The sequence below is a fragment of the Salvelinus alpinus genome, chromosome 8 (assembly GCF_045679555.1).
Source record: "Salvelinus alpinus chromosome 8, SLU_Salpinus.1, whole genome shotgun sequence".
Taxonomy (NCBI): Eukaryota; Metazoa; Chordata; class Actinopteri; order Salmoniformes; family Salmonidae; genus Salvelinus; species Salvelinus alpinus.
In genome coordinates this window covers 87,751,040-87,772,901 of record NC_092093.1, presented here as the reverse complement: position 1 = coordinate 87,772,901, position 21,862 = coordinate 87,751,040, and the positions used below count along the sequence as shown (strand labels likewise).

General features: G+C 44.0%; 1 long non-coding RNA gene across 1 annotated transcript in view; it reads left to right on the top strand.

Moving 5' to 3' along the window:
- The first annotated feature begins 233 nt into the window (after positions 1–233).
- LOC139583847 (uncharacterized) overlaps positions 234–21,862 on the top strand; it is a 92,757-nt gene continuing 71,128 nt past the window's right edge. The window contains exons 1-2 of the long non-coding RNA XR_011676631.1: positions 234–821; positions 1,239–3,398. This is a non-coding gene — a long non-coding RNA (uncharacterized lncRNA). The remainder of the gene's footprint in view (positions 822–1,238; positions 3,399–21,862) is intronic.

Below are 21,862 nucleotides of genomic sequence, written 5' to 3'. Positions count from 1 at the left end.
TTACCTGTATTAACCCTTTCATGCGTGAGTTCCAAATATCTGTAACGGTCGCCCCAGCGTGAGTTGTTTTATGCACGTGATGTTAGAACGTTCTCTCCAATTCCAGAATGTGATTGTTATGCAACAGTACATTTAATCTGCGCTGCCCTCAAACCAAAGCACGCCGCCTGTTTTATTTGTCCATTTTAAATTATTTTCTAAACAGTTTTTTATTTTATAATAACAGCTTGAAATGAGGTGTGTTCCGCCTCATTCATTCACATAAAAGTAGTCATTTTTACTTTTGCGGACCAATTAATTTTTTTGACATTTCTGACCCGGACAAAATTCCCCAAACACTTCTCAATTGTTTGTGCAGTTCAAGTCTGCAGACATTTACTCATCTGCCGTCCTGCATACACGTGTTCATATTTTCCACCTGTCGCCTGCATCGCAATCAAAGTTGTTTTCGTTACCAATAATAACTTTGGAAATGTGTGCGTTTCTATCAAAGTGCCTTATTACGTTATAATAGTTTCTGCATGTCGTGTTATGTCGTTTCTACTGTAGCATCATGTTTTTGTGTATATTCCTTATAACCGCGGACACGCGATGTAACGTTACTCATTTCATAACATGTATGGTGATATACCCAATGCTTAGGTATCTAGCTACAGTCTTATTAGCTCTGGAAAACAATGCTAATTGCGTCACGGATGTATAAGCATGTGTTGTATGTTGAAGCTACCCTGGCCTTTTGACTCCCAAGTGGCACAGCGTCTCAGTGCTAGAGGCGTCACTACAGACACCCATCTTCAAATCCAGACTGCGTTTCTATCAAAGTAAGTGCCTAATTACGTTATAATAGTTTCTGTGTCGTGTTTTACCGTTTCTACTGTAGCTCACTGTGTGTATGGAGCATAATATATTTGTGTATATTCCTTATAACCGCGGACACGCTAGGTAACGTTACTCATGTTACTCACCTTTTATGGTGTTATATTCAATCGTGCTTATGTAGCTAGTTACATTATTCTATTAGCTCTGTAAAACAATGCTAAATGCGTCAGAAGTATTGGCATGTTGTATTTTGACGCTACCCTGGAAAAATATCTTATACCACTTGGTCGTTTTCTGAGTTCATTCCACAAAGCTGTTTATCATGTCGGCCTTATCCACTGCCCCCATTTTGAGGTAATAGTCAAGCACGCAGTCTGGTTTGATGTTTCTCTGTCTGGTTTGTTTCTCTCTCCCGTCAGGTGGTTCACCTTCCCTGTGGCCGACATGGTTGCTGTATGGACAGTGGAGAGGACATGGACATCTCGTTTGTCATGGCACTTTACTGCCAGCTGTTGACATCTCTTGTTTTGTATAACGGGTCATTTAGGATGGCAGTAGCGTTGATGATGAAATGCAGTCATAGCAGCAGAACTAGAAAGCAGTCTTGGGAAAAGAGGGTGGCAAAGAAGGGAGTTGCAAACATAGGATCTCTGCTCCAGTATTCTCTTAGGGAGTTCTTCTTTACTGTCACCAGGAATGTATACATTTCACTAATTGTGGTTGTCCCCCCACTCCTGGTGTAACAGTATAACTTTACGTCCGTCCCCTCGCCCATACCCGGGCGCGAACCAGGGACCCTCTGCACACATCAACACCACGAAGCATCGTTACCCATCGCTCCACAAAAGCCGCGGCCCTTGCTGTGCAAGGGGAACCACTACTTCAAGGTTTCAGAGCAAGTGACGTAACTGATTGAAACGCTATTAGCGCCTACCCGCTAACTAGCTAGCCATTTCACATCCGTTACACTGGCTCTCTCTTATCCTGTAGCTCCAAGGCATAGCGATTGGTCTCTACTATGTCTCCCACTAGCTCCTCTGTCAGAAACAACTTGAAGCACTCTGCCTCAGATGGAAATGGCAAGGGGCGTTGCACTCCAGACTGGGACTCATCAACACAATCAGCAGGGCCAGGAGGGGTGAAATGGCTGGCAGCCTTCCAGCTACCACAGAACTCCTGTACTTCATCCACTGTCAGTCTGCCACCATCACCACCAGCATCTTCTAATGGAACTGGGACTTTGTCAGTGGACAAGGGGTCCTCAGATTCAGGGTTCTCAATGGCTACAAGGTTGGGGGGCAGCTCCTCACTGTCAGAATCTGATTCCTGACTTTCAGACTCAAAATCTCCATAATTTCCACATTTGTGAATTGTCTCCTTTTGAAAGTTATTGCTAATGCTACAGCTTAGCTCACTATCTACATACATAAACAACAACACTGAATGGTTTAGAGTGAGAGGGTACGTGGTTGACTGCCGGCACGCGCCACTTGTCTCAATAAATCACTATCAGAAAATGTTTTGTGTGGCAATTATTTGTGTATTTACTGTTTTATTCACATGTTTTCAATTCTATGTGACAAATCATGCATTCCGATTCTTGCACAGATTGTAATGGGCACATATTATGTGTGTAAAATACTTTTTTGAAGGTTGTACTGATTATGATGAGCTAAGCTAATTCCAGCTGTGTAGCCATGTTTGTTGACATACAATGCATTCTGGGTTTCACGTAATCGTCTGTTTGACCAAAGATGTTATAACAAAATGAGGTGAGTAAGAGTTCACTCATTTTTTGAGGACTTCCGGAAATGAAGGGTGGGATGTGAACGACAGTGATTGACACACCCCTTCAACATGCATACTATAAACAGACCAAACTCATCTTGTCTTCTCTTATTATCTTCGGTTTCTGTGAGGAACAAATGCATGGCTGCGCGCTGAAACTAATCGTCGGATTACTTTCGATTTCTATAAAGTGTTTTACCTAATTATTTAGATCAATGGTGAGCTCACCCGTGATGTGATTAATTATACATAATAATTGCTATTAGCTAATTCATATTGTAGTTTATGTCAGCCGAGAGTTAGAAAATATTACTGCTTGTGTTGGGTCAATCTTTCCTCAGTTAGCGCTTGGACAAATGTAGCCTACATTTTTCCGGTTAGGATGATTGTGTTATGCTATATATACTTCTGTGAATATCTGAACATTGCATCCCAAAATAAACTGCTCACATTCTGGACAACTTTGTAAGGACTGTGTTTGTGTAAATAGTTTCTGAAAAAAGTGTGGCCAGCTCAAATGCTGATTGTTGCGTCATTCGAAACTGGCCGTTCTAAACGAGCGTTCTAAATGAGTGTTCTAATCACACGGGTGTGATCGTACGCTTCAGGGACCACTGTAGAACGATCACACCCGTGTGATGGTACGTGTGAAAGGGTTAACTGCACCTGTTTGAACTCGTTACCTTTATAAAAGACACCTGTCCACACACTCAATCAAACAGACTCCAACCTCTCCACAATGGCCAAGACCAGAGAGCTGTGTAAGGACATCAGGGATAAATTGTAGACCTGTACAAGGCTGGGATGGGCTACAGGACAATAGGCAAGCAGCTTGGTGAGAAGGCAACAACTGTTGGCACAATTATTAGAAAATGGAAGAAGTTCAAGATGACGGTCAATCACCCTCGGTCTGGGGCTCCATGCAAGATCTCACCTCGTGGGGCATCAATGATCATGAGGAATGTGAGGGATCAGCCCAGAACTACACGGCAGGACCTGGTCAATGACCTGAAGAGAGCTGGGACCACAGTCTCAAAGAAAACCATTAGTAACACACTACGCCGTCATGGATTAAAATCCTGCAGCGCACGCAAGGTCCCCCTGCTCAAGCCAGCACATGTCCAGGCCCGTCTGAAGTTTGCCAATGACCATCTGGATGATCCAGAGGAGGAATGGGAGAAGGTCATGTGGTCTGATGAGACAAAAATAGAGCTTTTTGCTCTAAACTCCACTCGCCGTGTTTGGCGGAATAGAAGGATGAGTACAACCCCAAGAACACCATCCCAACCGTGAAGCATGGAGGTGGAAACATCATTCTTTGGGGATGCTTTTCTGCAAAGGGGACAGGACGACTGCACCGTATTGAGGGGAGGATGGATGGGGCCATGTATCGCGAGATCTTGACCAACAACCTCCTTCCCTCAGTAAGAGCATTGAAGATGGGTCGTGGCTGGGTCTTCCAGCATGACAACGACCCGAAACACACAGCCAGGGCAACTAAGGAGTGGCTCCGTAAGAAGCATCTCAAGGTCATGGAGTGGCCTAGCCAGTCTCCAGACCTGAACCCAATAGAAAATCTTTGGAGGGAGCCGAAAGTCCGTATTGCCCAGCGACAGCCCCGAAACCTGAAGGATCTGGAGAAGGTCTGTATGGAGGAGTGGGCCAAAATCCCTGCTGCAGTGTGTGCAAACCTGGTCAAGAACTACAGGAAACGTATGATCTCTGTAATTGCAAACTAAGGTTTCTGTACCAAATATTCAGTTCTGCTTTTCTGATGTATCAAATACTTATGTCATGCAATAAAATGCAAATTAATTACTTAAAAATCATACAATGTGATTTTCTGGATTTTTGTTTTAGATTCCTTCTCTCACAGTTGAAGTGTACCTATGATAAAAATTACAGACCTCTACATGCTTTGTAAGTAGGAAAACCTGCAAAATCGTCAGTGTATCAAATACTTGTTCTCCCCACTGTATGTTGCTCTCTCTCCCTCTGTCACTCTCTCTTTCACTCGATATATGTTGCTCTCTCTCCCTCTGTCACTCTCTCTTTCACTCTATATATGTTGCTCTCTCTCCCTCTGTCACTCTCTCTTTCACTCTATATATGTTCCTCTCTCTCCCTCTGTCACTCTCTCTTTCACTCTATATATGTTGCTCTCTCTCCCTCTGTCACTCTCTCTTTCACTCTATATATATGTTGCTCTCTCTCCCTCTGTCACTCTCTCTTTCCATCGATATATGTTGCTCTCTCTCCCTCTGTCACTCTCTCTTTCACTCGATATATGTTGCTCTCCCTCCCTCTGTCACTCTCTCTTTCACTCTATATATGTTCCTCTCTCTCCCTCTGTCACTCTCTCTTTCACTCTATATATTTAGCTCTCTCTCCCGCTGTCACTCTCTCTGTCACTCTATATATGTTGCACTCTCTCCCTCTGTCACTCTATATATGTTGCTCTTTCTCCCTCTGCCACTCTCTCTTTCACTCTATATATGTTGCTCTCCCTCCCTCTGTCACTCTCTCTGTCACTCTATATATGTTGCTCTCCCTCCCTCTGTCACTCTCTCTTTCACTCTATATATGTTGCTCTCTCTCCCTCTGTCACTCTCTCTGTCACTCTATATATGTTGCTCTCTCTCCCTCTGTCACTCTCTCTTTCACTCTATATATGTTGCTCTCGCTCCCTCTGTCACTCTATACATGTTGCTCTTTCTCCCTCTGTCACTCTATACATGTTGCTCTCTCTCCCTCTGTCACTCTATATATGTTGCTCTCCCTCCCTCTGTCACTCTCTCTTTCACTCTATATATGTTGCTCTCTCTCCCTCTGTCACTCTATATATGTTGCTCTCTCTACCTCTGTCACTCTCTCTTTCACTGGATATATGTTGCTCTCTCTCCCTCTGTCACTCTCTCTTTCACTCTATATATGTTCCTCTCTCTCCCTCTGTCACTCTCTCTTTCACTCTATATATGTTGCTCTCTCTCCCTCTGTCACTCTCTCTTTCACTCTATATATGTTGCTCTCTCTCCCTCTGTCACTCTCTCTTTCACTCTATATATTTTGCTCTCTCTCCCTCTGTCACTCTCTCTTTCACTCGATATATGTTGCTCTCTCTCCCTCTGTCACTCTCTCTTTCACTCGATATATGTTGCTCTCTCTCCCTCTGTCACTCTCTCTTTCACTCTATATATGTTCATCTCTCTCCCTCTGTCACTCTCTCTTTCACTCTATATATGTTGCTCTCTCTCCCTCTGTCACTCTCTCTTTCACTCGATATATGTTGCTCTCTCTCCCTCTGTCACTCTCTCTTTCACTCTATATATGTTGCTCTCTCTCCCTCTGTCACTCTCTTTCACTCGATATATGTTGCTCTCTCTCCCTCTGTCACTCTCTCTTTCACTCTATATATGTTGCTCTCTCTCCCTCTGTCACTCTCTCTTTCACTCGATATATGTTGCTCTCTCTCCCTCTGTCACTCTCTCTTTCACTCTATATATGTTGCTCTCTCTCCCTCTGTCACTCTCTCTTTCACTCTATATATGTTCCTCTCTCTCCCTCTGTCACTCTCTCTTTCACTCTATATATGTTGCTCTCGCTCCCTCTGTCACTCTATACATGTTGCTCTTTCTCCCTCTGTCACTCTCTCTTTCACTCTATATATGTTGCTCTCCCTCCCTCTGTCACTCTCTCTGTCACTCTATATATGTTGCTCTCTCTCCCTCTGTCACTCTATATATGTTGCTCTCCCTCCCTCTGTCACTCTCTCTTTCACTCTATATATGTTGCTCTCTCTCCCTCTGTCACTCTATATATGTTGCTCTCTCTACCTCTGTCACTCTCTCTTTCACTGGATATATGTTGCTCTCTCTCCCTCTGTCACTCTCTCTTTCACTCTATATATGTTGCTCTCCCTCCCTCTGTCACTCTCTCTTTCACTCTATATATGCTCCTCTCTCTCCTTCTGTCACTCTCTCTTTCACTCTATATATTTAGCTCTCTCTCCCGCTGTCACTCTCTCTGTCACTCTATATATGTTGCACTCTCTCCCTCTGTCACTCTATATATGTTGCTCTTTCTCCCTCTGCCACTCTCTCTTTCACTCTATATATGTTGCTCTCCCTCCCTCTGTCACTCTCTCTGTCACTCTATAAATGTTGCTCTCCCTCCCTCTGTCACTCTCTCTTTCACTCTATATATGTTGCTCTCTCTCCCTCTGTCACTCTCTCTGTCACTCTATATATGTTGCTCTCTCTCCCTCTGTCACTCTATATATGTTGCTCTCCCTCCCTCTGTCACTCTCTCTTTCACTCTATATATGTTGCTCTCTCTCCCTCTGTCACTCTATATATGTTGCTCTCTCTCCCTCTGTCACTCTCTCTTTCACTCGATATATGTTGCTCTCTCTCTCTCTGTCACTCTATATATGTTGCTCTCTCTCCCTCTGTCACTCTATATATGTTGCTCTCCCTCCCTCTGTCACTCTCTCTTTCACTCTATATATGTTGCTCTCTCTCCCTCTGTCACTCTATATATGTTGCTCTCTCTCCCTCTGTCACTCTCTCTTTCACTGGATATATGTTGCTCTCTCTCCCTCTGTCACCCTCTCTTTCACTCTATATATGTTGCTCTCCCTCCCTCTGTCACTCTCTCTGTCACTCTATATATGTTGCTCTCCCTCCCTCTGTCACTCTCTCTTTCACTCTATATATGTTGCTCTCTCTCCCTCTGTCACTCTCTCTGTCACTCTATATATGTTGCTCTCTCTCCCTCTGTCACTCTCTCTTTCACTCTATATATGTTGCTCTCGCTCCCTCTGTCACTCTATACATGTTGCTCTTTCTCCCTCTGTCACTCTCTCTTTCACTCTATATATGTTGCTCTCCCTCCCTCTGTCACTCTCTCTGTCACTCTATATATGTTGCTCTCTCTCCCTCTGTCACTCTATATATGTTGCTCTCCCTCCCTCTGTCACTCTCTCTTTCACTCTATATATGTTGCTCTCTCTCCCTCTGTCACTCTATATATGTTGCTCTCTCTCCCTCTGTCACTCTCTCTTTCACTGGATATATGTTGCTCTCTCTCCCTCTGTCACTCTCTCTTTCACTCGATATATGTTGCTCTCTCTCCCTCTGTCACTCTCTCTTTCACTCTATATATGTTCCTCTCTCTCCCTCTGTCACTCTCTCTTTCACTCTATATATGTTGCTCTCTCTCCCTCTGTCACTCTCTCTTTCACTCTATATATGTTGCTCTCTCTCCCTCTGTCACTCTCTCTTTCACTCTATATATGTTGCTCTCTCTCCCTCTGTCACTCTCTCTTTCACTCGATATATGTTGCTCTCTCTCCCTCTGTCACTCTCTCTTTCACTCGATATATGTTGCTCTCTCTCCCTCTGTCACTCTCTCTTTCACTCTATATATGTTCATCTCTCTCCCTCTGTCACTCTCTCTTTCACTCTATATATGTTGCTCTCTCTCCCTCTGTCACTCTCTCTTTCACTCGATATATGTTGCTCTCTCTCCCTCTGTCACTCTCTCTTTCACTCTATATATGTTGCTCTCTCTCCCTCTGTCACTCTCTTTCACTCGATATATGTTGCTCTCTCTCCCTCTGTCACTCTCTCTTTCACTCTATATATGTTGCTCTCTCTCCCTCTGTCACTCTCTCTTTCACTCGATATATGTTGCTCTCTCTCCCTCTGTCACTCTCTCTTTCACTCTATATATGTTGCTCTCTCTCCCTCTGTCACTCTCTCTTTCACTCTATATATGTTCCTCTCTCTCCCTCTGTCACTCTCTCTTTCACTCTATATATGTTGCTCTCTCTCCCTCTGTCACTCTATATATGTTGCTCTCTCTCCCTCTGTCACTCTCTCTTTCACTCGATATATGTTGCTCTCTCTCTCTCTGTCACTCTATATATGTTGCTCTCTCTCCCTCTGTCACTCTATATATGTTGCTCTCCCTCCCTCTGTCACTCTCTCTTTCACTCTATATATGTTGCTCTCTCTCCCTCTGTCACTCTATATATGTTGCTCTCCCTCCCTCTGTCACTCTCTCTGTCACTCTATATATGTTGCTCTCCCTCCCTCTGTCACTCTCTCTTTCACTCTATATATGTTGCTCTCTCTCCCTCTGTCACTCTCTCTGTCACTCTATATATGTTGCTCTCTCTCCCTCTGTCACTCTCTCTTTCACTCTATATATGTTGCTCTCGCTCCCTCTGTCACTCTATACATGTTGCTCTTTCTCCCTCTGTCACTCTCTCTTTCACTCTATATATGTTGCTCTCCCTCCCTCTGTCACTCTCTCTGTCACTCTATATATGTTGCTCTCTCTCCCTCTGTCACTCTATATATGTTGCTCTCCCTCCCTCTGTCACTCTCTCTTTCACTCTATATATGTTGCTCTCTCTCCCTCTGTCACTCTATATATGTTGCTCTCTCTCCCTCTGTCACTCTCTCTTTCACTGGATATATGTTGCTCTCTCTCCCTCTGTCACTCTCTCTTTCACTCTATATATGTTGCTCTCTCTCCCTCTGTCACTCTCTCTTTCACTCTATATATGTTCCTCTCTCTCCCTCTGTCACTCTCTCTTTCACTCTATATATGTTGCTCTCTCTCCCTCTGTCACTCTCTCTTTCACTCTATATATGTTGCTCTCTCTCCCTCTGTCACTCTCTCTTTCACTCTATATATGTTGCTCTCTCTCCCTCTGTCACTCTCTCTTTCACTCGATATATGTTGCTCTCTCTCCCTCTGTCACTCTCTCTTTCACTCGATATATGTTGCTCTCTCTACCTCTGTCACTCTCTCTTTCACTCTATATATGTTCATCTCTCTCCCTCTGTCACTCTCTCTTTCACTCTATATATGTTGCTCTCTCTCCCTCTGTCACTCTCTCTTTCACTCGATATATGTTGCTCTCTCTCCCTCTGTCACTCTCTCTTTCACTCTATATATGTTGCTCTCTCTCCCTCTGTCACTCTCTTTCACTCGATATATGTTGCTCTCTCTCCCTCTGTCACTCTCTCTTTCACTCTATATATGTTGCTCTTTCTCCCTCTGTCACTCTCTCTTTCACTCGATATATGTTGCTCTCTCTCCCTCTGTCACTCTCTCTTTCACTCTATATATGTTGCTCTCTCTCCCTCTGTCACTCTCTCTTTCACTCTATATATGTTCCTCTCTCTCCCTCTGTCACTCTCTCTTTCACTCTATATATGTTGCTCTCGCTCCCTCTGTCACTCTATACATGTTGCTCTTTCTCCCTCTGTCACTCTCTCTTTCACTCTATATATGTTGCTCTCCCTCCCTCTGTCACTCTCTCTGTCACTCTATATATGTTGCTCTCTCTCCCTCTGTCACTCTATATATGTTGCTCTCCCTCCCTCTGTCACTCTCTCTTTCACTCTATATATGTTGCTCTCTCTCCCTCTGTCACTCTATATATGTTGCTCTCTCTCCCTCTGTCACTCTCTCTTTCACTGGATATATGTTGCTCTCTCTCCCTCTGTCACTCTCTCTTTCACTCTATATATGTTGCTCTCCCTCCCTCTGTCACTCTCTCTTTCACTCTATAGATGTTCCTCTCTCTCCCTCTGTCACTCTCTCTTTCACTGGATATATGTTGCTCTCTCTCCCTCTGTCACTCTCTCTTTCACTCTATATATGTTGCTCTCCCTCCCTCTGTCACTCTCTCTTTCACTCTATATATGTTCCTCTCTCTCCCTCTGTCACTCTCTCTTTCACTCTATATATTTAGCTCTCCCTCTCTCTGTCACTCTATATATGTTGCTCTCCCTCTCTCTTTCACTCTATATATGTTGCTCTCTCTCCCTCTGTCACTCTCTCTGTCACTCTATATATGTTGCTCTCTCTCCCTCTGTCACTCTCTCTTTCACTCTATATATGTTGCTCTCCCTCTCTCTTTCACTCTATATATGTTGCCCTCTCTCCCTCTGTCACTCTCTCTGTCACTCTATATATGTTGCTCTCTCTCCCGCTGTCACTCTCTCTGTCACTCTATATATGTTGCACTCTCTCCCTCTGTCACTCTATATATGTTGCTCTTTCTCCCTCTGCCACTCTCTCTTTCACTCTATATATGTTGCTCTCCCTCTCTCTGTCACTCTATATATGTTGCTCTCCCTCTCTCTTTCACTCTATATATGTTGCTCTCTCTCCCTCTGTCACTCTCTCTGTCACTCTATATATGTTGCTCTCTCTCCCTCTGTCACTCTCTCTTTCACTCTATATATGTTGCTCTCGCTCCCTCTGTCACTCTATACATGTTGCTCTTTCTCCCTCTGTCACTCTCTCTTTCACTCTATATATGTTGCTCTCCCTCCCTCTGTCACTCTCTCTGTCACTCTATATATGTTGCTCTCTCTCCCTCTGTCACTCTATATATGTTGCTCTCCCTCCCTCTGTCACTCTCTCTTTCACTGGATATATGTTGCTCTCTCTCCCTCTGTCACTCTCTCTTTCACTCTATATATGTTGCTCTCTCTCCCTCTGTCACTCTCTCTTTCACTCTATATATGTTCCTCTCTCTCCCTCTGTCACTCTCTCTTTCACTCTATATATGTTGCTCTCTCTCCCTCTGTCACTCTCTCTTTCACTCTATATATGTTGCTCTCTCGCCCTCTGTCACTCTCTCTTTCACTCTATATATGTTGCTCTCTCTCCCTCTGTCACTCTCTCTTTCACTCGATATATGTTGCTCTCTCTCCCTCTGTCACTCTCTCTTTCACTCGATATATGTTGCTCTCTCTCCCTCTGTCACTCTCTCTGTCACTCTATATATGTTGCTCTCTCTCCCTCTGTCACTCTCTCTTTCACTCTATATATGTTGCTCTCGCTCCCTCTGTCACTCTATACATGTTGCTCTTTCTCCCTCTGTCACTCTCTCTTTCACTCTATATATGTTCCTCTCTCTCCCTCTGTCACTCTCTCTTTCACTCTATATATGTTGCTCTCTCTCCCTCTGTCACTCTCTCTTTCACTCTATATATGTTGCTCTCTCGCCCTCTGTCACTCTCTCTTTCACTCTATATATGTTGCTCTCTCTCCCTCTGTCACTCTCTCTTTCACTCGATATATGTTGCTCTCTCTCCCTCTGTCACTCTCTCTTTCACTCGATATATGTTGCTCTCTCTCCCTCTGTCACTCTCTCTGTCACTCTATATATGTTGCTCTCTCTCCCTCTGTCACTCTCTCTTTCACTCTATATATGTTGCTCTCGCTCCCTCTGTCACTCTATACATGTTGCTCTTTCTCCCTCTGTCACTCTCTCTTTCACTCTATATATGTTGCTCTCCCTCCCTCTGTCACTCTCTCTGTCACTCTATATATGTTGCTCTCTCTCCCTCTGTCACTCTATATATGTTGCTCTCCCTCCCTCTGTCACTCTCTCTTTCACTCTATATATGTTGCTCTCTCTCCCTCTGTCACTCTATATATGTTGCTCTCTCTCCCTCTGTCACTCTCTCTTTCACTGGATATACAGTGGGGAGAACAAGTATTTGATACACTGCCGATTTTGCAGATTTTCCTACTTAAAAAGCATGTAGAGGTCTGTAATTTTTATCATAGGTACACTTCAACTGTGAGAGACGGAATCTAAAACAAAAATCCAGAAAATCACATTGTATGATTTTTAAGTAATTAATTAACATTTTATTGCATGACATAAGTATTTGATACATCAGAAAAGCAGAACTTAATATTTGGTACAGAATCCTTTGTTTGCAATTACAGAGATCATACGTTTCCTGTAGTTCTTGACCAGGTTTGCACACACTGCAGCAGGGATTTTGGCCCACTCCTCCATACAGACCTTCTCCAGATCCTTCAGGTTTCGGGGCTGTCGCTGGGCAATACGGACTTTCAGCTCCCTCCAAAGATTTTCTATTGGGTTTAGGTCTGGAGACTGGCTAGGCCACTCCAGGACCTTGAGATACTTCTTACGGAGCCACTCCTTAGTTGCCCTGGCTGTGTGTTTCGGGTCGTTGTCATGCTGGAAGACCCAGCCACGACCCATCTTCAATGCTCTTACTGAGGGAAGGAGGTTGTTGGCCAAGATCTCGCGATACATGGCCCCATCCATCCTCCCATCAATACGGTGCAGTCGTCCTGTCCCCTTTGCAGAAAAGCATCCCCAAAGAATGATGTTTCCACCTCCATGCTTCACGGTTGGGATGGTGTTCTTGGGGTTGTACTCATCCTTCTTCTTCCTCCAAACACGGCGAGTGGAGTTTAGACCAAAAAGCTCTATTTTTGAATCATCAGACCACATGACCTTCTCCCATTCCTCCTCTGGATCATCCAGATGGTCATTGGCAAACTTCAGACGGGCCTGGACATGCGCCTGCTTGAGCAGGGGGACCTTGTGTGCGCTGCAGGATTTTAATCCATGATGGCGTAGTGTGTTACTAATGGTTTTCTTTGAGACTGTGGTCCCAGCTCTCTTCAGGTCATTGACCAGGTCCTGCCGTGTAGTTCTGGGCTGATCCCTCACCTTCCTCATGATCATTGATGCCCCACGAGGTGAGATCTTGCATGGAGCCCCAGACCGAGGGTGATTGACCATCATCTTGAACTTCTTCTATTTTCTTCTATTTTCTAATAATTGCGCCAACAGTTGTTGCCTTCTCACCAAGCTGCTTGCCTATTGTCCTGTAGCCCATCCCAGCCTTGTGCAGGTCTACAATTTTATCCCTGATGTCCTTACACAGCTCTCTGGTCTTGGCCATTGTGGAGAGGTTGGAGTCTGTTTGATTGAGTGTGTGGACAGGTGTCTTTTATACAGGTAACGAGTTCAAACAGGTGCAGTTAATACAGGTAATGAGTGGAGAACAGGAGGGCTTCTTAAAGAAAAACTAACAGGTCTGTGAGAGCTGGAATTCTTACTGGTTGGTAGGTGATCAAATACTTATGTCATGCAATAAAATGCAAATGAATTACTTAAAAATCATACAATGTGATTTTCTGGATTTTTGTTTTAGATTCCGTCTCTCACAGTTGAAGTGTACCTATGATAAAAATTACAGACCTCTACATGCTTTGTAAGTAGGAAAACCTGCAAAATCGGCAGTGTATCAAATACTTGTTCTCCCCACTGTATGTTGCTCTCTCTCCCTCTGTCACTCTCTCTTTCACTCTATATATGTTGCTCTCTCTCCCTCTGTCACTCTCTCTTTCACTCTATATATGTTCCTCTCTCTCCCTCTGTCACTCTCTCTTTCACTCTATATATGTTGCTCTCTCTCCCTCTGTCACTCTCTCTTTCACTCTATATATGTTGCTCTCTCTCCCTCTGTCACTCTCTCTTTCACTCTATATATGTTGCTCTCTCTCCCTCTGTCACTCTCTCTTTCACTCGATATATGTTGCTCTCTCTCCCTCTGTCACTCTCTCTTTCACTCGATATATGTTGCTCTCTCTACCTCTGTCACTCTCTCTTTCACTCTATATATGTTCATCTCTCTCCCTCTGTCACTCTCTCTTTCACTCTATATATGTTGCTCTCTCTCCCTCTGTCACTCTCTCTTTCACTCGATATATGTTGCTCTCTCTCCCTCTGTCACTCTCTCTTTCACTCTATATATGTTGCTCTCTCTCCCTCTGTCACTCTCTTTCACTCGATATATGTTGCTCTCTCTCCCTCTGTCACTCTCTCTTTCACTCTATATATGTTGCTCTTTCTCCCTCTGTCACTCTCTCTTTCACTCGATATATGTTGCTCTCTCTCCCTCTGTCACTCTCTCTTTCACTCTATATATGTTGCTCTCTCTCCCTCTGTCACTCTCTCTTTCACTCTATATATGTTCCTCTCTCTCCCTCTGTCACTCTCTCTTTCACTCTATATATGTTGCTCTCGCTCCCTCTGTCACTCTATACATGTTGCTCTTTCTCCCTCTGTCACTCTCTCTTTCACTCTATATATGTTGCTCTCCCTCCTTCTGTCACTCTCTCTGTCACTCTATATATGTTGCTCTCTCTCCCTCTGTCACTCTATATATGTTGCTCTCCCTCCCTCTGTCACTCTCTCTTTCACTCTATATATGTTGCTCTCTCTCCCTCTGTCACTCTATATATGTTGCTCTCTCTCCCTCTGTCACTCTCTCTTTCACTGGATATATGTTGCTCTCTCTCCCTCTGTCACTCTCTCTTTCACTCTATATATGTTGCTCTCCCTCCCTCTGTCACTCTCTCTTTCACTCTATAGATGTTCCTCTCTCTCCCTCTGTCACTCTCTCTTTCACTGGATATATGTTGCTCTCTCTCCCTCTGTCACTCTCTCTTTCACTCTATATATGTTGCTCTCCCTCCCTCTGTCACTCTCTCTTTCACTCTATATATGTTCCTCTCTCTCCCTCTGTCACTCTCTCTTTCACTCTATATATTTAGCTCTCCCTCTCTCTGTCACTCTATATATGTTGCTCTCCCTCTCTCTTTCACTCTATATATGTTGCTCTCTCTCCCTCTGTCACTCTCTCTGTCACTCTATATATGTTGCTCTCTCTCCCTCTGTCACTCTCTCTTTCACTCTATATATGTTGCTCTCCCTCTCTCTTTCACTCTATATATGTTGCTCTCTCTCCCTCTGTCACTCTCTCTGTCACTCTATATATGTTGCTCTCTCTCCCGCTGTCACTCTCTCTGTCACTCTATATATGTTGCACTCTCTCCCTCTGTCACTCTATATATGTTGCTCTTTCTCCCTCTGCCACTCTCTCTTTCACTCTATATATGTTGCTCTCCCTCTCTCTGTCACTCTATATATGTTGCTCTCCCTCTCTCTTTCACTCTATATATGTTGCTCTCTCTCCCTCTGTCACTCTCTCTGTCACTCTATATATGTTGCTCTCTCTCCCTCTGTCACTCTCTCTTTCACTCTATATATGTTGCTCTCGCTCCCTCTGTCACTCTATACATGTTGCTCTTTCTCCCTCTGTCACTCTCTCTTTCACTCTATATATGTTGCTCTCCCTCCCTCTGTCACTCTCTCTGTCACTCTATATATGTTGCTCTCTCTCCCTCTGTCACTCTATATATGTTGCTCTCCCTCCCTCTGTCACTCTCTCTTTCACTGGATATATGTTGCTCTCTCTCCCTCTGTCACTCTCTCTTTCACTCTATATATGTTGCTCTCTCTCCCTCTGTCACTCTCTCTTTCACTCTATATATGTTCCTCTCTCTCCCTCTGTCACTCTCTCTTTCACTCTATATATGTTGCTCTCTCTCCCTCTGTCACTCTCTCTTTCACTCTATATATGTTGCTCTCTCGCCCTCTGTCACTCTCTCTTTCACTCTATATATGTTGCTCTCTCTCCCTCTGTCACTCTCTCTTTCACTCGATATATGTTGCTCTCTCTCCCTCTGTCACTCTCTCTTTCACTCGATATATGTTGCTCTCTCTCCCTCTGTCACTCTCTCTTTCACTCTATATATGTTCATCTCTCTCCCTCTGTCACTCTCTCTTTCACTCTATATATGTTGCTCTCTCTCCCTCTGTCACTCTCTCTTTCACTCGATATATGTTGCTCTCTCTCCCTCTGTCACTCTCTCTTTCACTCTATATATGTTGCTCTCTCTCCCTCTGTCACTCTCTTTCACTCGATATATGTTGCTCTCTCTCCTACTGTCACTCTCTCTGTCACTCTATATATGTTGCTCTCTCTCCCTCTGTCACTCTCTCTTTCACTCTATATATGTTGCTCTCTCTCTGTCACTCTCTCTTTCACTCTATATATGTTGCTCTCTCTCCCTCTGTCACTCTCTCTTTCACTCTATATATGTTGCTCTCTCTCCCTCTGTCACTCTCTCTTTCACTCGATATATGTTGCTCTCTCTCCCTCTGTCACTCTATATATGTTGCTCTCTCTCCCTATGTCACTCTCTCTTTCACTCTATATATGTTGCTCTCTCTCCCGCTGTCACTCTCTCTGTCACTCTATATATGTTGCTCTCTCTCCCTCTGTCACTCTCTCTTTCACTCTATATATGTTGCTCTCGCTCCCTCTGTCACTCTATATATGTTGCTCTTTCTCCCTCTGCCACTCTCTCTTTCACTCTATATATGTTGCTCTCCCTCCCTCTGTCACTCTCTCTGTCACTCTATATATGTTGCTCTCTCTCCCTCTGTCACTCTCTCTTTCACTCTATATATGTTGCTCTCTCTCCCTCTGTCACTCTCTCTTTCACTCTATATATGTTCCTCTCTCTCCCTCTGTCACTCTCTCTTTCACTCTATATATGTTGCTCTCTCTCCCTCTGTCACTCTCTCTTTCACTCTATATATGTTGCTCTCTCGCCCTCTGTCACTCTCTCTTTCACTCTATATATGTTGCTCTCTCTCCCTCTGTCACTCTCTCTTTCACTCGATATATGTTGCTCTCTCTCCCTCTGTCACTCTCTCTTTCACTCGATATATGTTGCTCTCTCTCCCTCTGTCACTCTCTCTTTCACTCTATATATGTTGCTCTCTCTCCCTCTGTCACTCTCTTTCACTCGATATATGTTGCTCTCTCTCCTACTGTCACTCTCTCTGTCACTCTATATATGTTGCTCTCTCTCCCTATGTCACTCTCTCTTTCACTCTATATATGTTGCTCTCTCTCTGTCACTCTCTCTTTCACTCTATATATGTTGCTCTCTCTCCCTCTGTCACTCTCTCTTTCACTCTATATATGTTGCTCTCTCTCCCTCTGTCACTCTCTCTTTCACTCGATATATGTTGCTCTCTCTCCCTCTGTCACTCTATATATGTTGCTCTCTCTCCCTATGTCACTCTCTCTTTCACTCTATATATGTTGCTCTCTCTCCCGCTGTCACTCTCTCTGTCACTCTATATATGTTGCTCTCTCTCCCTCTGTCACTCTCTCTTTCACTCTATATATGTTGCTCTCGCTCACTCTGTCACTCTATATATGTTGCTCTTTCTCCCTCTGCCACTCTCTCTTTCACTCTATATATGTTGCTCTCCCTCCCTCTGTCACTCTCTCTGTCACTCTATATATGTTGCTCTATCTCCCTCTGTCACTCTATATATGTTGCTCTCCCTCCCTCTGTCACTCTCTCTTTCACTCTATATATGTTGCTCTCTCTCCCTCTGTCACTCTATATATGTTGCTCTTTCTCCCTCTGTCACTCTCTCTTTCACTCTATATATGTTGCTCTCCCTCCCTCTGTCACTCTCTCTGTCACTCTATATATGTTGCTCTCTCTCCCTCTGTCACTCTATATATGTTGCTCTCTCTCCCTCTGTCACTCTCTCTTTCACTCGATATATGTTGCTCTCTCTCCCTCTGTCACTCTCTCTTTCACTCTATATATGTTGCTCTCTCTCCCTCTGTCACCCTCTCTTTCACTCTATATATGTTCCTCTCTCTCCCTCTGTCACTCTCTCTTTCACTCTATATATGTTGCTCTCTCTCCCTCTGTCACTCTCTCTTTCACTCTATATATGTTGCTCTCTCTCCCTCTGTCACTCTCTCTTTCACTCTATATATGTTGCTCTCTCTCCCTCTGTCACTCTCTCTTTCACTCGATATATGTTGCTCTCTCTCCCTCTGTCACTCTCTCTTTCACTCTATATATGTTGCTCTCTCTCCCTCTGTCACTCTCTCTTTCACTCTATATATGTCCCTCTCTCTCCCTCTGTCACTCTCTCTTTCACTCTATATATGTTGCTCTCTCTCCCACTGTCACTATCTCTGTCACTCTATATATGTTGCTCTCTCTCCCTCTGTCACTCTCTCTTTCACTCTATATATGTTGCTCTCGTTCCCTCTGTCACTCTATATATGTTGCTCTTTCTCCCTCTGTCACTCTCTCTTTAACTCTATATATGTTGCTCTCCCTCCCTCTGTCACTCTCTCTGTCACTCTATATATGTTGCTCTCGCTCCCTCTTTCACTCTATATATGTTGCTCTCTCTCACTCTGTCACTCTATATATGTTGCTCTCTCTCCCTCTGTCACTCTCTCTTTCACTCGATATATGTTGCTCTCTCTCCCTCTGTCACTCTCTCTTTCACTCTCTATATGTTGCTCTCTCTCCCTCTGTCACCCTCTCTTTCACTCTATATATGTTCCTCTCTCTCCCTCTGTCACTCTCTCTTTCACTCTATATATGTTGCTCTCTCTCCCTCTGTCACTCTCTCTTTCACTCTATATATGTTGCCATCTCTCCCTCTGTCACTCTCTCTTTCACTCTATATATGTTGCTCTCTCTCCCTCTGTCACTCTCTCTTTCACTCGATATATGTTGCTCTCTCTCCCTCTGTCACTCTCTCTTTCACTCTATATATGTTGCTCTCTCTCCCTCTGTCACTCTCTCTTTCACTCTATATATGTTCCTCTCTCTCCCTCTGTCACTCTCTCTTTCACTCTATATATGTTGCTCTCTCTCCCTCTGTCACTCTCTCTTTCACTCTATATATATGTTGCTCTCTCTCCCTCTGTCACTCTCTCTTTCCCTCGATATATGTTGCTCTCTCTCCCTCTGTCACTCTCTCTTTCACTCGATATATGTTGCTCTCCCTCCCTCTGTCACTCTCTCTTTCACTCTATATATGTTCCTCTCTCTCCCTCTGTCACTCTCTCTTTCACTCTATATATTTAGCTCTCTCTCCCGCTGTCACTCTCTCTGTCACTCTATATATGTTGCACTCTCTCCCTCTGTCACTCTATATATGTTGCTCTTTCTCCCTCTGCCACTCTCTCTTTCACTCTATATATGTTGCTCTCCCTCCCTCTGTCACTCTCTCTGTCACTCTATATATGTTGCTCTCCCTCCCTCTGTCACTCTCTCTTTCACTCTATATATGTTGCTCTCTCTCCCTCTGTCACTCTCTCTGTCACTCTATATATGTTGCTCTCTCTCCCTCTGTCACTCTCTCTTTCACTCTATATATGTTGCTCTCGCTCCCTCTGTCACTCTATACATGTTGCTCTTTCTCCCTCTGTCACTCTCTCTTTCACTCTATATATGTTGCTCTCCCTCCCTCTGTCACTCTCTCTGTCACTCTATATATGTTGCTCTCTCTCCCTCTGTCACTCTATATATGTTGCTCTCCCTCCCTCTGTCACTCTCTCTTTCACTCTATATATGTTGCTCTCTCTCCCTCTGTCACTCTATATATGTTGCTCTCTCTCCCTCTGTCACTCTCTCTTTCACTGGATATATGTTGCTCTCTCTCCCTCTGTCACTCTCTCTTTCACTCTATATATGTTGCTCTCTCTCCCTCTGTCACTCTCTCTTTCACTCTATATATGTTCCTCTCTCTCCCTCTGTCACTCTCTCTTTCACTCTATATATGTTGCTCTCTCTCCCTCTGTCACTCTCTCTTTCACTCTATATATGTTGCTCTCTCTCCCTCTGTCACTCTCTCTTTCACTCTATATATGTTGCTCTCTCTCCCTCTGTCACTCTCTCTTTCACTCGATATATGTTGCTCTCTCTCCCTCTGTCACTCTCTCTTTCACTCGATATATGTTGCTCTCTCTCCCTCTGTCACTCTCTCTTTCACTCTATATATGTTCATCTCTCTCCCTCTGTCACTCTCTCTTTCACTCTATATATGTTGCTCTCTCTCCCTCTGTCACTCTCTCTTTCACTCGATATATGTTGCTCTCTCTCCCTCTGTCACTCTCTCTTTCACTCTATATATGTTGCTCTCTCTCCCTCTGTCACTCTCTTTCACTCGATATATGTTGCTCTCTCTCCTACTGTCACTCTCTCTGTCACTCTATATATGTTGCTCTCTCTCCCTCTGTCACTCTCTCTTTCACTCTATATATGTTGCTCTCTCTCTGTCACTCTCTCTTTCACTCTATATATGTTGCTCTCTCTCCCTCTGTCACTCTCTCTTTCACTCTATATATGTTGCTCTCTCTCCCTCTGTCACTCTCTCTTTCACTTGATATATGTTGCTCTCTCTCCCTCTGTCATTCTATATATGTTGCTCTCTCTCCCTCTGTCACTCTCTCTTTCACTCTATATATGTTGCTCTCTCTCCCTCTGTCACTCTCTCTTTCACTCGATATATGTTGCTCTCGCTCCCTCTGTCACTCTCTCTTTCACTCTATATATGCTGCTCTCTCTCCCTCTGTCACTCTCTCTTTCACTCTATATATGTTGCTCTCTCTCCCTCTGTCACTCTCTCTTTCACTCTATATATGTTGCTCTCTCTCCCTCTGTCACTCTCTCTTTCACTCGATATATGTTGCTCTCTCTCCCTCTGTCACTCTCTCTTTCACTCGATATATGTTGCTCTCTCTCTCTCTTTCACTCTATATATGTTCATCTCTCTCCCTCTGTCACTCTCTCTTTCACTCTATATATGTTGCTCTCTCTCCCTCTGTCACTCTCTCTTTCACTCGATATATGTTGCTCTCTCTCCCTCTGTCACTCTCTCTTTCACTCTATATATGTTGCTCTCTCTCCCTCTGTCACTCTCTTTCACTCGATATATGTTGCTCTCTCTCCTACTGTCACTCTCTCTGTCACTCTATATATGTTGCTCTCTCTCCCTCTGTCACTCTCTCTTTCACTCTATATATGTTGCTCTCTCTCTGTCACTCTCTCTTTCACTCTATATATGTTGCTCTCTCTCCATCTGTCACTCTCTCTTTCACTCTATATATGTTGCTCTCTCTCCCTCTGTCACTCTCTCTTTCACTTGATATATGTTGCTCTCTCTCCCTCTGTCATTCTATATATGTTGCTCTCTCTCCCTCTGTCACTCTCTCTTTCACTCTATATATGTTGCTCTCTCTCCCTCTGTCACTCTCTCTTTCACTCGATATATGTTGCTCTCGCTCCCTCTGTCACTCTCTCTTTCACTCTATATATCTTGCTCTCTCTCCCTCTGTCACTCTCTCTTTCACTCTATATATGTTGCTCTCTCTCCCTCTGTCACTCTCTCTTTCACTCTATATATGTTGCTCTCTCTCCCTCTGTCACTCTCTTTCACTCGATATATGTTGCTCTCTCTCCTACTGTCACTCTCTCTGTCACTTTATATATGTTGCTCTCTCTCCCTCTGTCACTCTCTCTTTCACTCTATATATGTTGCTCTCTCTCTGTCACTCTCTCTTTCACTCTATATATGTTGCTCTCTCTCCCTCTGTCACTCTCTCTTTCACTCTATATATGTTGCTCTCTCTCCCTCTGTCACTCTCTCTTTCACTTGATATATGTTGCTCTCTCTCCCTCTGTCATTCTATATATGTTGCTC